This window comes from Pseudophryne corroboree, chromosome 3 (genome assembly GCF_028390025.1).
Source record: "Pseudophryne corroboree isolate aPseCor3 chromosome 3, aPseCor3.hap2, whole genome shotgun sequence".
In the NCBI taxonomy this organism is placed as follows: domain Eukaryota; kingdom Metazoa; phylum Chordata; class Amphibia; order Anura; family Myobatrachidae; genus Pseudophryne; species Pseudophryne corroboree.
Window position 1 is genome coordinate 699,349,132 of NC_086446.1, and position 13,932 is coordinate 699,363,063.

At 44.6% G+C, this 13,932-nt stretch overlaps 1 pseudogene; it reads right to left on the reverse strand.

The window, feature by feature from the left end:
* Positions 1 to 13,798: 13,798 nt before the first annotated feature.
* On the reverse strand, positions 13,799 to 13,917 carry LOC134895243 (5S ribosomal RNA; annotated as a pseudogene).
* Between the last annotated feature and the right edge of the window lie 15 nt (positions 13,918 to 13,932).

Below are 13,932 nucleotides of genomic sequence, written 5' to 3' on the forward strand. Positions count from 1 at the left end.
TTTCCTCCTTATAGTAATGCCCAGTATACATTATGCCACATACTGCAATGGCTCTTAGACATTATGCCACACACAATATGCCACACACCATAATGTCTCCGACACATTATGCCACACACCGTAATGTCTGTGACACATTATGACACGCACACGATGCCCGTTATACATTATGTTACACACTGCAATGCCCCTGATACATTATAGCACATACAATGTCTGTGACACATTATGACACACACCGCAATGTCTGTGATACATTATTCCACACACTGCAATGTCCGTGATACATTATGCCACACACTGCAATGACCCTGAGACATTATACCACATACCACAATGCCCGTGATATAGTATACCACACACCGTAATGCATGGGACACATACCGCAATGCCCGTTATACCCTATGCCATACACCGCAATGCCCGTTATACATTATGCCACACACTGCAATGCCCCTGAGACATTATACCACATACCACAATGCCTGTGATATAGTATACCACACACCGCAGTGGCGGAACTAGCGAGCGGTGGGCCCAGGTGCAACAAAATGCTTTGGGCCACCCATCCCATCCAAGTCCACTCCCTCACCCCTGGAGAGGATCTGGTGAGGGGGACCTGCTCAGGGCCAGAGAAATGGATACCTAGCAACAGTGCCGTAACTAGACATTTTAGCACTGTGTGCAAGAAATGGCATCGGAGCCCCACCCCTGCATGCAAAACAGGGGCAGTGCGCGCCGCAGGCGCGCGCAAAAATACATAGTGGCGTGGCTTCGTGGGGAAGGGGTGTGGCCACAAAATAATACCAATTCATAAAACGGTGCACAGTAGTCTCCATTATTCAAATTACGCCGCACAGTAGCACCACTACACCAGGTAGAGACCCTTTTACACCTTACGGCGGACAGATTCCTCTTTTTACACATTACGGCAGACAGCGTCCCCCTTTTTACACATAACGGCAGACAGCGTGCCCTTTTTACACATAACGGCAGACAGCGTCCCCTTTTTACACATTACGGCAGACAGCGTGCACTTGTTACACATTACGGCAGACAGCGTGCCCTTTTTACACATTACGGCAGACAGCGTGCACTTGTTACACATTACGGCAGACAGCGTGCCCTTTTTACACATTACGGCAGACAGAGTGCCCTTGTTACACATTACGGCAGACAGCATCCCCCTTTTTACACATTGCGGCAGGCAGATTCCCCCTTTTTACACAGATTCCCCATTTTTACACATTGCGGCAAGCAGATTCCCCCTTTTTACACATTGTGGCAGACAGTCCCCCTTTTTGTAGAAAGAAAGAAAGATAAGAAAGAAAAGAAAAGAAAAGAAAAGAAAAGAAAGAAAGAATGAATTATACTTACCCTCTCTGCTGGCTCAGGCTCCTCGGTGCAGCTTCTGGTCACTCATGATTCCCGGGCAGGAGAGAAGGAGGAGGAGGGAGCCGCAGCAGCGCTGTGTTATTGGCGGAGGCGCTGCTGCTGCTGCCCCTCTGCTTCACTATAGGCTGTTCTCGGAAGACAGCCTATAGTGAAGCAGAGGGCCAGCAGCAGCAGCGCCTCAACCAGTAGTAAAGCGCTGATGCGGCTCCCTCCTCCACCTCCCTCCTCCTCCTTCTCCCCCGTACCACTGCTCCTCTCCTCTCCCGGCGGCTGTGTGCTGCGGGCAGCGGTTGCCCGCAGCACACAGCGGCATGTAATGAGTCAGTTTGACTCATTACATGCTTTGGGCCCCTGGACAGAGGCGGGCCCCAGTGCAACGCACTGGTTGCACTGGCGGTAATTCCACCTCTGACACACCGTAATGCCTGTGACACATTATGACACGCATCGCAATGCCCGTTATACATTATGTTACACACTGCAATGCCCCTGATACATTATAGCACATACAATGCCTGTGACACATTATGACACTCACCGCAATGTCCATGATACATTATGCCACACACTGCAATGTCCGTGATACATTATGCCACACACTGCAATGACCCTGAGACATTATACCACATACCACAATGCCCGCGATATAGTATACCACACACCGTAATGCCTGTGACACATACTGCAATGCCCGTTATACCCTGTGCCACACACTTCAATGCCATTATACATTATGCCACACACTGCAATGCCCCTGAGACATTATACCACATACCACACTGCCTGTGATATAGTATATCACACACCGTAATGCCTGTGACACATTATGACACACACCACAATGTCCGTGATACATTATGCCACACACCGCAATGCCCATTACGCATTAAGTCCTACAGTAAGGCTCCTAATTACTTTTAAATTACCTGCTCGTTGCCAGGGGTTTCATGCTCTTTGTTCCATGCACGGTGCCAAGGGTTTTCATGCTCAGGGTGTCATGCTCATTGCCAGGGGTTTCATGCGCTGGGTGTTATGCTTGTTGCCAGAGGTATCATGTGCTGGCTTTCCAAGTTTGTTGCCAGGGGGTAATATTCGTTACCAGGGGTTTCATGCACTGGGTGTCATGCTCGTTGCTAGGAGGTAATGCTTGTTGCCAGGGATTTCATGAGCTGGGTGTTGTGCTTGCAACCAAGGGGTAATGCTTGTTGCTAGGCCTGTGCTCCCAGTGCCACATATGCCCCTAGTGCCAGATATTCCCCCACAGTGCCAGATACACATATGCCCCCAATGCCCCATATGCCCCCCCCAGTGCTAGCTACACACATACCCCCAGTGCCAAATATGCCCCCCCAGTGCCAGGTACACATATACCCCCAGTGCCAAATATGCCCCCCCCAGTGCCAGGTACACATATACCCCCAGTGCCAGGTACACATATACCCACCCAGTGCCAAACATACCCCCCAGTGCCAGGTACACATATACCCCCAGTGCCAAATATGCCCTCCCAGTGCCAGGTACACATATACCCCCCCAGTGCCAAACATACCCCCCCAGTGCCAGGTACACATATACCCCCCAAGTGTCAAATATGCCCCCCCCCCAGTGCCAGGTACACATATACCCCCCAGTGCCAAATATGCCCCTCCCTGGTGCCAGGTACCCATATACCCCCCAGTGCCAAATATGCCCCCCCATGCCAGGTACACATATACCCCCCAGTGCCAAATATGCCCCCCCAGTGCCAGGTACACCCCCCTTTCCCCCCTGGGCTCCCCCGCTGCTGTGCATTTTGGGAAGGACACGGAGGGCACAGTGCGCCCCTCTCCTGTGTGTCCCTCCTGGGTCTCTGGCGGCAGCAGCATGTCTGTTAAATGAACTGCCAATCAGAGCTCACGATCTAGCACTTCATTTAATAGACACGCCGCTGCCGCCGAAGACCCAGGAGGGACACACAGGAGAGGCGCGCACTGTGCCCTCCCGTCCTTGCCAAAACAGCACAATCAGTGGGGGACAGTTCTAAAAGCCAGTCTACCAGACAACTTGCAACTTGAATTGCTACTGAAGTGCCACCCAGACGTGCACACTGCAGCTCTTACAGCCCCCCAGAGCATCCTCAGGAAGCTACGGGCAGTGATTCCCTGTGCTGTAATTCCCAGTGCCATTGGCCACACCCCCTCTGCATATTGCCATAATGTCCTGCACTCAGGGGGCATGGCCAGCACCGGGCGCAGTAAGCACTGTCACAGCGTTGCCTCACCCTTCCCTCTCACCCTCTCAGCCAGCTGTCATGGGCGATCCTTAGGATTGCCCAGGGTGGGCAGTCCTGCTGGGTGATCTTCTTGCAGGACTATCTATCTATCTATCTATCTATCTATCTATCTATCTATCTATCTATCTATCTATCTATCTATCATAATTATTCCCCAAAACTGTCCCCAAATTTGTTGACTTTTTTTAAATTAACAATTTATGTAAATAAGAACTATTTAACCCGTAGTCAGTATAATTGTAAGGGTTTTGTCTGTGCATAGAATTTTTTTATTTTTTTAGAAAAATACTTCTAGGGGCTGTTTATGAACTATGGAGATGAGAAAATGTTTATACATTTTTGTCTGTCTGTCTATTTGTCTGTCTGTTCATTCCAGCATCACACAATAACTACTGGATGAATTTGTATCACATTTTCACTTTTGTATAGCTTAGTGACATAGAAAGGTATGTATGATCTCGATGTGACATCAGGGAGAGGAGCAATAAAGGAAAAATTGACAAATGCTCAAGGCTGCAGGGCCAGCCTCCTCTTCCACAGGCAGCTTTACGTGGCTTGCTCACGAGTAAGCTCCAAGCATTTTTTTGTGTTAATCCCTGAAGGAAAGCCTGCAAACATTGTTTACAAAGAATTTTTGTGATCAATATAAAATATATATCATAATGTTAGATGGCACTACTGTCTTAACAGACATGCACGTGAGTGATGCCATCAGCAAATGCTAGTATGTTAATAAAATTATACTGAATCGGGTTGAAATAGCTGTTATTTACATACATTAAAAAATAAAAACAGTTCATACATTTTGGAGACATTTTTGGAAATAATATTAGCCAGTTAAGTGATTCAGATCAGAGTAAAGAGAATTAAGAAAACTCAAGCTAATGAAAATAGAACTTGAACCACCAATAGTTTGTGTAGTGGCCACAAGATGTCATGAATATAAATATTTGCCTACTCAGTGCTTCTGATGTTTGTTATATAACAACTTAAGGCTACGTTCTGTTTATTAGATTAAAATGGGCAGATATCACTGCTGATATGTATCACGGTATGTATAACCAGTTACTGTATACTTGCAATCGTAATGTCCTGCGTCATTGAACAAAAGCTCTAAACTTTATTTTAATTTTGCCCTTGCCTAATAATCTGCTGTGTGATTTCAGTACGGTGATCTACAATAAATGAAAATGTCCTCTTTTCTATAACCCTGTGTTTATACTGCGTATGCATGGTAGGAGTGACAATGCTGCATACTAGCCTATTCTCCCAGAAAGACCGGAAGACTCTGGAAAATCAAGTGGCACCCCTGGCCACCCGGAAAAGTATGCAAATCTCCTGGAGCTGGCTTACACCCGCCAATTTCCCCTGCAGCCATGCACACCGCACCCCTTGGCTATGCTGAATTGAGTCATTGTAGCCACGTCCCCCGGCTTTACAATGCTGGTAATGTGGGCATTGTATAGCAGGGGGCAGGCCGCAATGACGCAATCACGTCTCCATGCCCTTGAACTGCCACCCTATGCCAGAGCCACACCCTCTGTTGTGCCAACCTGTCTGCCCCACTAGCCAGAAAGTCGGCATGTAGGCAATGTTGTCAGCAGGGCCGGATTAAGACCTTTAGAGGTCCAAAGCATTTAAAAGACTTTGATGCCCCCATATATAATTCAGAATAGAAACCTTAATGAGCCGTGAAATAAAATTTTATTTTTTGAGATGAAATAGAATTTACAGTAAGATGGCAATAATGTTTTTTTTTATACTTCCCCTTTATTTATATTTCAAAAGTTTTCTCCTACTTTTTCTATTTGCAAAGTCTTTGATCATATCCTCAAAACTAATCTTACGCAACACACCTGCTTGTGTACTTTGCGGAGATAAGGCTTCCAGCCTGCCTTGTTGTGTAATTGTTCTGTTACGATTTTTAATATACAACTGAGAAAATTATTATTACTATTTTTGTTATATATGTATACACACACACACACACACACACACACACACACACACACACACACACACACACATACACAGCACCATTTGCAGTTTTGCACCATGTGGTTCATGGTAAATCCATGGTAAATCCGGAAAATATCTGTAGTGCCCCCCTTACCTTGATGCCCTAAGCACGTGCTTATTTTTATTAATGGTCAATCCAGTCCTGGCTGTGAGCACAGTTTGGAGGGGTGGGGTGGAGGGGGGGGGGGGGGGGGTGACACACTGAGTAATTGCTACATGATATCCTCCTACCAGCGAACATGTCAAAATATATTTTTATGTTTCATTTTATTCGTGGAATTTAAAGCTGCAAATCCATGACATTTTGTTTTTATTTTTTTGTTACATAAATCATAATTTTTGTTTTGTATTTACCATGTTCATTGGTTTGTTTCTTCAGACTGCTGTTAATGATTCATAATTCTATACGTTGTTACTACCATGGCAAACAAAGTCACATGATGTAGTGGGGGAGGATTACGAGCCCCCAAACGTAGTTGAACACCAATCAAGGACCTGTGCTAGATTGCACTATATAAAAAAAATGAAATGAATTTGCTTCAGAGTATATTTGTAATATATTTAATAAACCTCAAACTTCAACAATATACAAATAATTGCTTGATAAAATAAAAATGTTCTAATGTGTGATTCAAACTCCTGTTACCCACATACTGCACACTACAAGTTTCTTCTAAGCCACATACATAAATACTTTTTGACTATAAACTTCAATAATATACAAACAAATAATTAAACAATAAAATATGTAAATTAAAATAATTCACAGGAGATATGCACAGTCTGCTAAATTGCCAACATGCTAGTTAGCCTGGGGCTGCCACAAATTTGTGCTTTGCGGTTTCCAGGGAGATTTTGATAAGGAGATAAAGAAAAAAGTAGGACACTAAGAAAAGTGATCTGATACATGCTTTAAAGTTACTTAAATTGCTATTCAATAAAAAAATGCAGGATTTATGGCTTAAAATGAAATATACCTCTTTCTAATTTATGCATTTATATAGTGTAATTTACTGTGTAGGGTACAATTGAATTGGAAGAATAGCTTGCCTTGCACATATGATCATACTGACATGATAATACAGATACAACACTGATGAGCCCAGCAATTCATCCCTAGTTACTTTGTTCCAATCACCTTATCAATGCAGGTCGTTGTGCCACACGTCAGTCATTCACATTCCAGATCCATCTGATACACAGTAGCCAGAGAGTCTTAAGAAAGCAGGCCAGGCTTCAATAATGACAGGTAAACATTCCCTTTCACTAATTTATCAAACTAACCCAACATAATGGCTATAGGTTACTGGAGGTCAACAACATGCAAAGCTAAACATTCCTTAGTTGTTTGATTGTTAAAACATATTAACGAATGGCTATCAAGTATACTTTGATTAATCGCTTTAATATGTTTTCTTTTTGGGATGTTCTGCGAAGTATTAATGTTTTTAGTCCCAGGGGCAAACTCTATAGCAACAGGTTTGAGATATTAATCTCCTCTCATCTGTGGTGGAAATCCATCAAGGCTACTGTACCCAGGCACTTGACCATAGCTAACTAATCATTAACAGGGTGCGTGCATTTCATGTTGCTTGTTCTAGCCATTATTCGGAGAGACAGCAAAATCAAAGTGGACGAGAGATGCTATCTGAGCGATTGTTTGAACTCAATTGTTTTTATTGATTTGTGGAAATACAAGTTAACATTAGTCACCTGTTTATTATGTTACTGCTCTTCTGCCTTGATTTGTTTCAATAAAGTTTAGGTTTCTGCTTTTTGTCCTGGATAGTTTTAAGTTGGGTGAAAGTCACTAAACCATAGGACCTCTTGGTACCCCTATCCCCCATATGATTGAAAAATGGCATACACAGGAATGGTTAGTCTCAGCCACATCACAAATATTGGTTGTGATCAAGCAGAGAACCCACATAGCTGAGATGCTATACTTCGGCTCCCCGGGCAGGCCCCCGCACCCTGCCCCGGTGCATGTGATGTCATGATGACAAAAGCGTTTGAATACAGGTAAGGCCGGGAGCAGAAGGCTGGGTGGTAGGCGCAACCTAAGGACTGGGTAGTGTCACCGGTTGCTCCACCGTCTATATGGTCTTTGGTAGCTGTCTACAATGCATCAACAATACCGCTAATTTAGTACAGGTGCCTTTATTAACAAATGATGTATATTAAGGTATAGTTCTGTTTGTCTTTTTTTTTCTGTAATTACGAAGGGGCAGATGTATTAAGCCTGGAGAAGTGATAAAGCAGTGATAAGTGGAAGGTGATAATGCACCAGCCAATCAGCTCCTAACTGTCATTTTTCAAACCCGTAATGATTGGCTGGTGCGTTATCACCTTCCACTTATCACTGCTTTATCATTTCTCAAGGCTTAATACATCTGCCTCACAATAACTAATAAACTACCAGCAGTGATAATGGGCAGTATAACATATTCATAATATTTTTGCTGGCTTCTGACATGTTTTTGACCTCGAGTTTTGCGGCTTATAAGCAGTGACAAGATTCCCCTCTTATTTCACAACCAGTAAAGTACCCGCCGCACACTGCTAATTCCACATATCAACTTGGAGACAATAAAGACATTGACAAATCTTCAGGGCACTGAGAACTTGCTCAGCAAAATGATGTTCCCTTTTCTTTTTTAACTGGCATAGTATTAGATGGTAGAGAACAGTCCACACTTGTCATCAAATTGAGCAGATGGGGAAGTAATTTTCCGTATGATATGGCAATTTTCTGCTCTGGTTATTGCACTTAATTAAATATATTATCAAAGGCCAAAAGCATACTGAGAGGTTAATTGTGTGCTGACTGAAAATGGTCTGACATCCGGGTACGTGTCTTTGATGCACACTCAAAAAAAGGGGCATGTTCTCACGGAAGGGAGTGAAGCCTCACATCACACCAGGGACAGACTGGGGCCCGAAATCTGCCCTGGCATGTGCGCAAATTACAGGGGCGCGCACGTCGTGTAAGGGGGTGCGCAGACACGAGTGAAGGGGGCATGGACTAGCAGCACTCCCCCATTTCCATGGAGACAGGCGGGGGGGCACGAGTCAGGGGGCGTGGACTCACTGCGTGCCTCCATTTCCATGGAGACGGGCAGGGGAGCAGCCAGACCGTCTCTCTGTGTGACAGGACCGGCCAACCAGCCCATCGGCCATTCTGGTGTTTGCCAGAAGTGCCAGATGGGCAGTCCGGTCTTGCATCGCACCCCCGTTTATACCACTATGGGGGACTGCCCAGTGCTCTCTGAGCTGCAGGCCTGCCCCCAGGCTCACCTCGCTCTGCGTAGATGCTATACGCATGCAGTAGTGATGAATGCTTCATCGATCTCCCCCACCCCTTTTCCCTAGCAGGTGGGATGGTGGGAAAATGGCAGAAAATTGGAACTGTCTTGCCAAAAGTTGGACGGTTGGAGGGTCTGTCCATCGATTGGTGGCACTATATTAATAAACAATAATAAAAATGTTGTTTGTACGTCTCTACATAATCTTGGGGCAGAATAATATATTATTATTATTATTATTATTATTATTATTATTTTTCTCTCAGAATACTTCAGGAAACACGTTAGCCATAATTTAGATAATTTAACAAAAAAAAAGTTAATATGTAAATATGCACAACTAACTCAAAGGTTCTATTTTACCAATATAACATCCTGCGCGGCATGTTCTAAAATGTGGCCGCATTTCCCATATGTACCAAGCTCCAGAATGTGACATATTCTGGACCCGGTACATAACCATTGTCCAATAGAAGCCTATGGGAATCTTTTTTGCATTTCTAACAAAGATGGATGCCTCTTAGTGTCCCATGCAGCTCACGTCATTCTGAGCATGCGTAGTCCTGGGTCATTAACCAGAAATCCTTACATTGCAAAGGATAGTTCTTACTGGTAGAGCTGTCCTTTGCAATTTTCTATATGCATATTAGAGCTATTAAAATTGGTATGTACCCAATACATGGCGGAATGTATCGCATCCATGATGCCATGTGTAATACATTCTCACTGTCAGCTTCCATAGACGCTGTAATACAGTTCAGTGTGCACCATCGGTCACCCTACAAATTTCTGATACCATGTGCTCAAATCTGTCCTGCGTCTCTGTACATACAAAATTGGGACCCATGCACAGAGGGAAGAAAACAACATTTGCGTGAATATCGGCATAGCATGCATTGTCATGAATATCGCCCAGCCCACAAACATGGCTGCCTGCAGTTCGTACATGACAGCTATACCGTTACTATCAGGCACAATTCCAAGTGTGAAGCAGTTTCTGATGCCATATTGACAGCTGTATTGGGCATGTGGGCTGATCCTGTAGTGCAGGGGTAGCCAACCAGTCAGTGACAAAGAGCCAAAAAATCTTGTTAGGTACGTGAAAGAGCCGACATCGAGCCGAAAGCACACATGCAAAAATGGAATGTGGTCTTGTGCCTGCTAGACCACGTCCCTGGTATAAAATTCATTGAAAAAGCCAGAACGACATAAAATAAATTTTTAACACCAGATCCATTGAAAAAGCCAGATTCACATAATAAACTTCAGCTCCCCTATGTGTCACTCCAGCCAACACCCTGTTGTCCCTCCAGCCAGCTCCCCCATGTGTCACTCCTGCTAGCACCCTCCTATGTCACTCCAGCCAGCTCCCCGTGAGTCACTCCTGCCAGCACCCCCCTGTGTCACTTCAGCCAACTCTCCGTGAGTCACTCCTGCCAGCACCCCCCTGTGTCACTTCAGCCAACTCTTCCATGTGTCACTCCTACTACCACCCTCCTATGTCACTCCAGCCAGCTCTGCCTTGTGACACTCTAGCCCACCCTCGTGTATCACTACAGCCCCCCCACCAACTCGTGCCATTGCACCAGCCACTTATATGTCCTCTGTTTTCCAGTGGGTGTCTCACCTCTAGTATCTGGCTCCTGCAGTTTTCAGTTTGTAGTGCTGCTGCGTGTCTGGCTGGAGTGCAGCGGTTTCTGTATCTGTTGTGGCCACATGCTTTAGAGAGTTGGGGGCCACATTTGAATAAAGAAAGAGCCGCATGCGGCTCAAGAGCCACTGGTTGGCCACCGCTGCTGTAGTGGTTGTGGCTTTATATTTGGCAGCTTGAGAAGAAGTTGGATTACCGTGCGACCTCTGCAAAGATGCAGCAACTACTTAAAACATGCCCAGATGATGCCCAAGATACTCCCATGACACTCCTATTGAAGTGAGCTTTCCCGCGCAAGCTGATACTCCCTGCCCAGTTATTATTTATTTATTTATTAACAGTTTCTTATATAGCGCAGCAAATTCCGTTGCGCTTTACAATTGGAAATAACAATGATATAAAAAAACTGGGTAATAACAAACAGTCATAGAGGTAATAAGGCCCTGCTCGCAAGCTTACAATCTATAGTTGCCACTCATTTCACGGTGACCTGTTACTGCGCACAGATACAGCGTCAGACTGCTAATCTAATGATATATTCTGTGCATGAACTCTGTTGCATCCAACTCTACAAACCTGGAGAGCCAGTACAGAGATAGGGGGTGAATTTGATTCGGACACAGATGTGGCCAATTCTACGTCTGTATCCTAATGCTACAGCTGATGGTCTGCCTACTGTCTCAGTACGGTCACACCATCAGTGTGAGTGGTTCTGTGTCTTAGACGTGCCTGCTGTTAGCGACACGCCGGAGATCAGAGACACGCCCACATCTGGCTACCTTGCAGGAATGCCCAGTGATGCCACAGACCATGAACCTTATTATGTTCTGCGTCTCCAAGCGGTAACTCAGACACATGTGCAGATTTAAAACATTGGCCACTCCAGGAGAGGACAGAGGGCAGCTGGGTTGACACAGCAGGGTGACATGTCATGTTAAAGGGGGTGGGGCAAGGCATAAGAAACAGTAGTGGGGTGTGGTGGCCACAATTGGATCATCATGGCCACCAATTCAGAGTGAATTGCGTCATCAGCCACTGGGACCACCCACTCGGTAAGTGGACGACAACTAGCGGCAGTGGCCGACTGCAGGGGGCTTGCCCAACTTTCCAGGAGGCCGGGAACGCCACCCACATTTCAAGTATGCTGTGTCCTTCTTTGAATCAGACACATATATCACACCCAATCTCCTTTCTAAAGTGACCCCATTATCGCGCATATCGCACCCATAGTAATCAGGTTTAAGTGCTTAAATGGTTGGGCACCCTCGCTACCCCTGGCGTAGCGAGCTGAAATTATTATACCACACCCATCAGCAAAAACAAAACAGGTGTGGAAGTGGGTGAAAATAATTGAATACCACCCATAATGTGAAAAGATAATGCATGGTATTGATGTATTAGGTACCAATGCACAGGTCTCTGGGTGTACGTCAGTGACATGCGGTGAGGTGAGGCATGTGGGCAGAGTCTTTCCTGTCATACTCCAATATACTACAGAGTTCTGACTATATAAAGTGTATGAAAAATACAAAGGGGGAGATTCAAATGTTAGAAAAGTCGGTTGGGTGTCTGTGTTTTTCTGTCTATTAGATAGGAAAAAACAGACTCCCAACTGACTTTTAAAACAAATGAATATCCCCCAAAGAATATATTATAAAGATCTTCTTTGTATTATTTTTTACAAAACTCTTGAGTATACTGATCTACGGACCTGATTCAGACCTGATCGCTGCTGTGAGTATTTGCACAGCAGGCGAATATCGAACTACTGCGCATGTATATGCACAGCAATACACACACGCGTCGCCAAACAGCAACAGGATGGTGCAAAAATTTTGATTGCACGGCTGTTAGCAAGGTGATTGACAGGAACATGACATTTGTGGGTGGTAACTGGCCATTTTCTGGGAGTAAGGTTGGTTTGGTGCCGCACAGGACTAAAACAATATCTTTATAATGGGCTCTTATAGAATTTGTCCCTTGTAGACCAACAGTGCATGTGCATAAGCGATGCCTGAAATCGGTATCCAAGGAGTAGTTGTTGTTGTTGGTGGTGCACCCAGAGTCAATAGTACGTGTCAGTATTTCAAAAGAAAAAGGAGAGACTCTGTGTTTTGGGCACGCTTAAGAAATAAAAATTAAAACTTAACTTTTAATTAGAATACAATAAAATTGTGGTACACAGACAAACACGGGTGTGGTATTGAAAGTCAACAGTAACTAGGTCGACAATGTCTAGGTCGACCACTATTGGTCGATAGTAACTAGGTTGACAGGGTGTCTGGGTCGACAGGGTCTTTAGGTCGACATGTTCTAGGTCGACAGGTCAAAAGGTCGACATGAGTTTTTAATGTTATTTTGGTGTTGTTTTCTTCGTAGAGTGACCGGGAACCCCAAATAGTGCACGCGTCTCCTCGCATGGCTCGCTTCGCTCGCCATGCTTCGGGCATAGTGCCTTCGCTCCGCTACCGCTTCGCTCAGCACAGATTACCGTTCCAATCGTAGTCCACGTGGATCGTTAAGTATGAAAAGGTTCAAAAAAAGAAAAAAATTGTGAAAAACTCATGCCGATCTTTTGACCTGTCGACCTAGAACATGTCGACCTAAAGACCCTGTCGACCTAGACACCCTGTCGACCTAGTTACTGTCGACCAATAGTGGTCGACCTAGACATTGTCGACCTAGTTACTGTCGACTTTCAGTCCGGATCCCGACAAACACACATATAGTACTTTATGAGAAAATCTTAAGGAATTTTTGAATCTGAGGACAGATCCTCAATTATCAAAAAGAAAAATTGGTGAATAGGAGTATTAAGTCTCCAATTTATATGAATATTACAGGTGACAGTGACACCCAAGATGAAAGTATCAGAAATTCAATTTCAACATAACAGGAAAAGAGTTCCGACATATGGCACATAGGCATTTGATATAGCAATCTAGATTATAAGTTTCGTCCAATAACCAATGCCTATTGTGATAGTGAAACCTGGTATCGGTTAATCTGCTATTGCTAAGTTTCTGGTCAACATGTACAGTGAAAGAAAAAAATCTCTAAATTATTCTAGGATCAGATAAATGATTATAGATGTGAAGTCGGTAAGGGTCAAAGGTTGCTCCAACACTTCTGCTGTTCACATGGAGACAAAGGTATTTACTACTGCACCTAATATTCCCTAGCAGTCTCCCATCCAGGTACTGATCAGGCTCCTCACTGCTTAGCTTCCAAGATCTGGCGAGATTGGGCGTAACCAGTGAGATATGGCAGTAATATCACATAGATTGTGA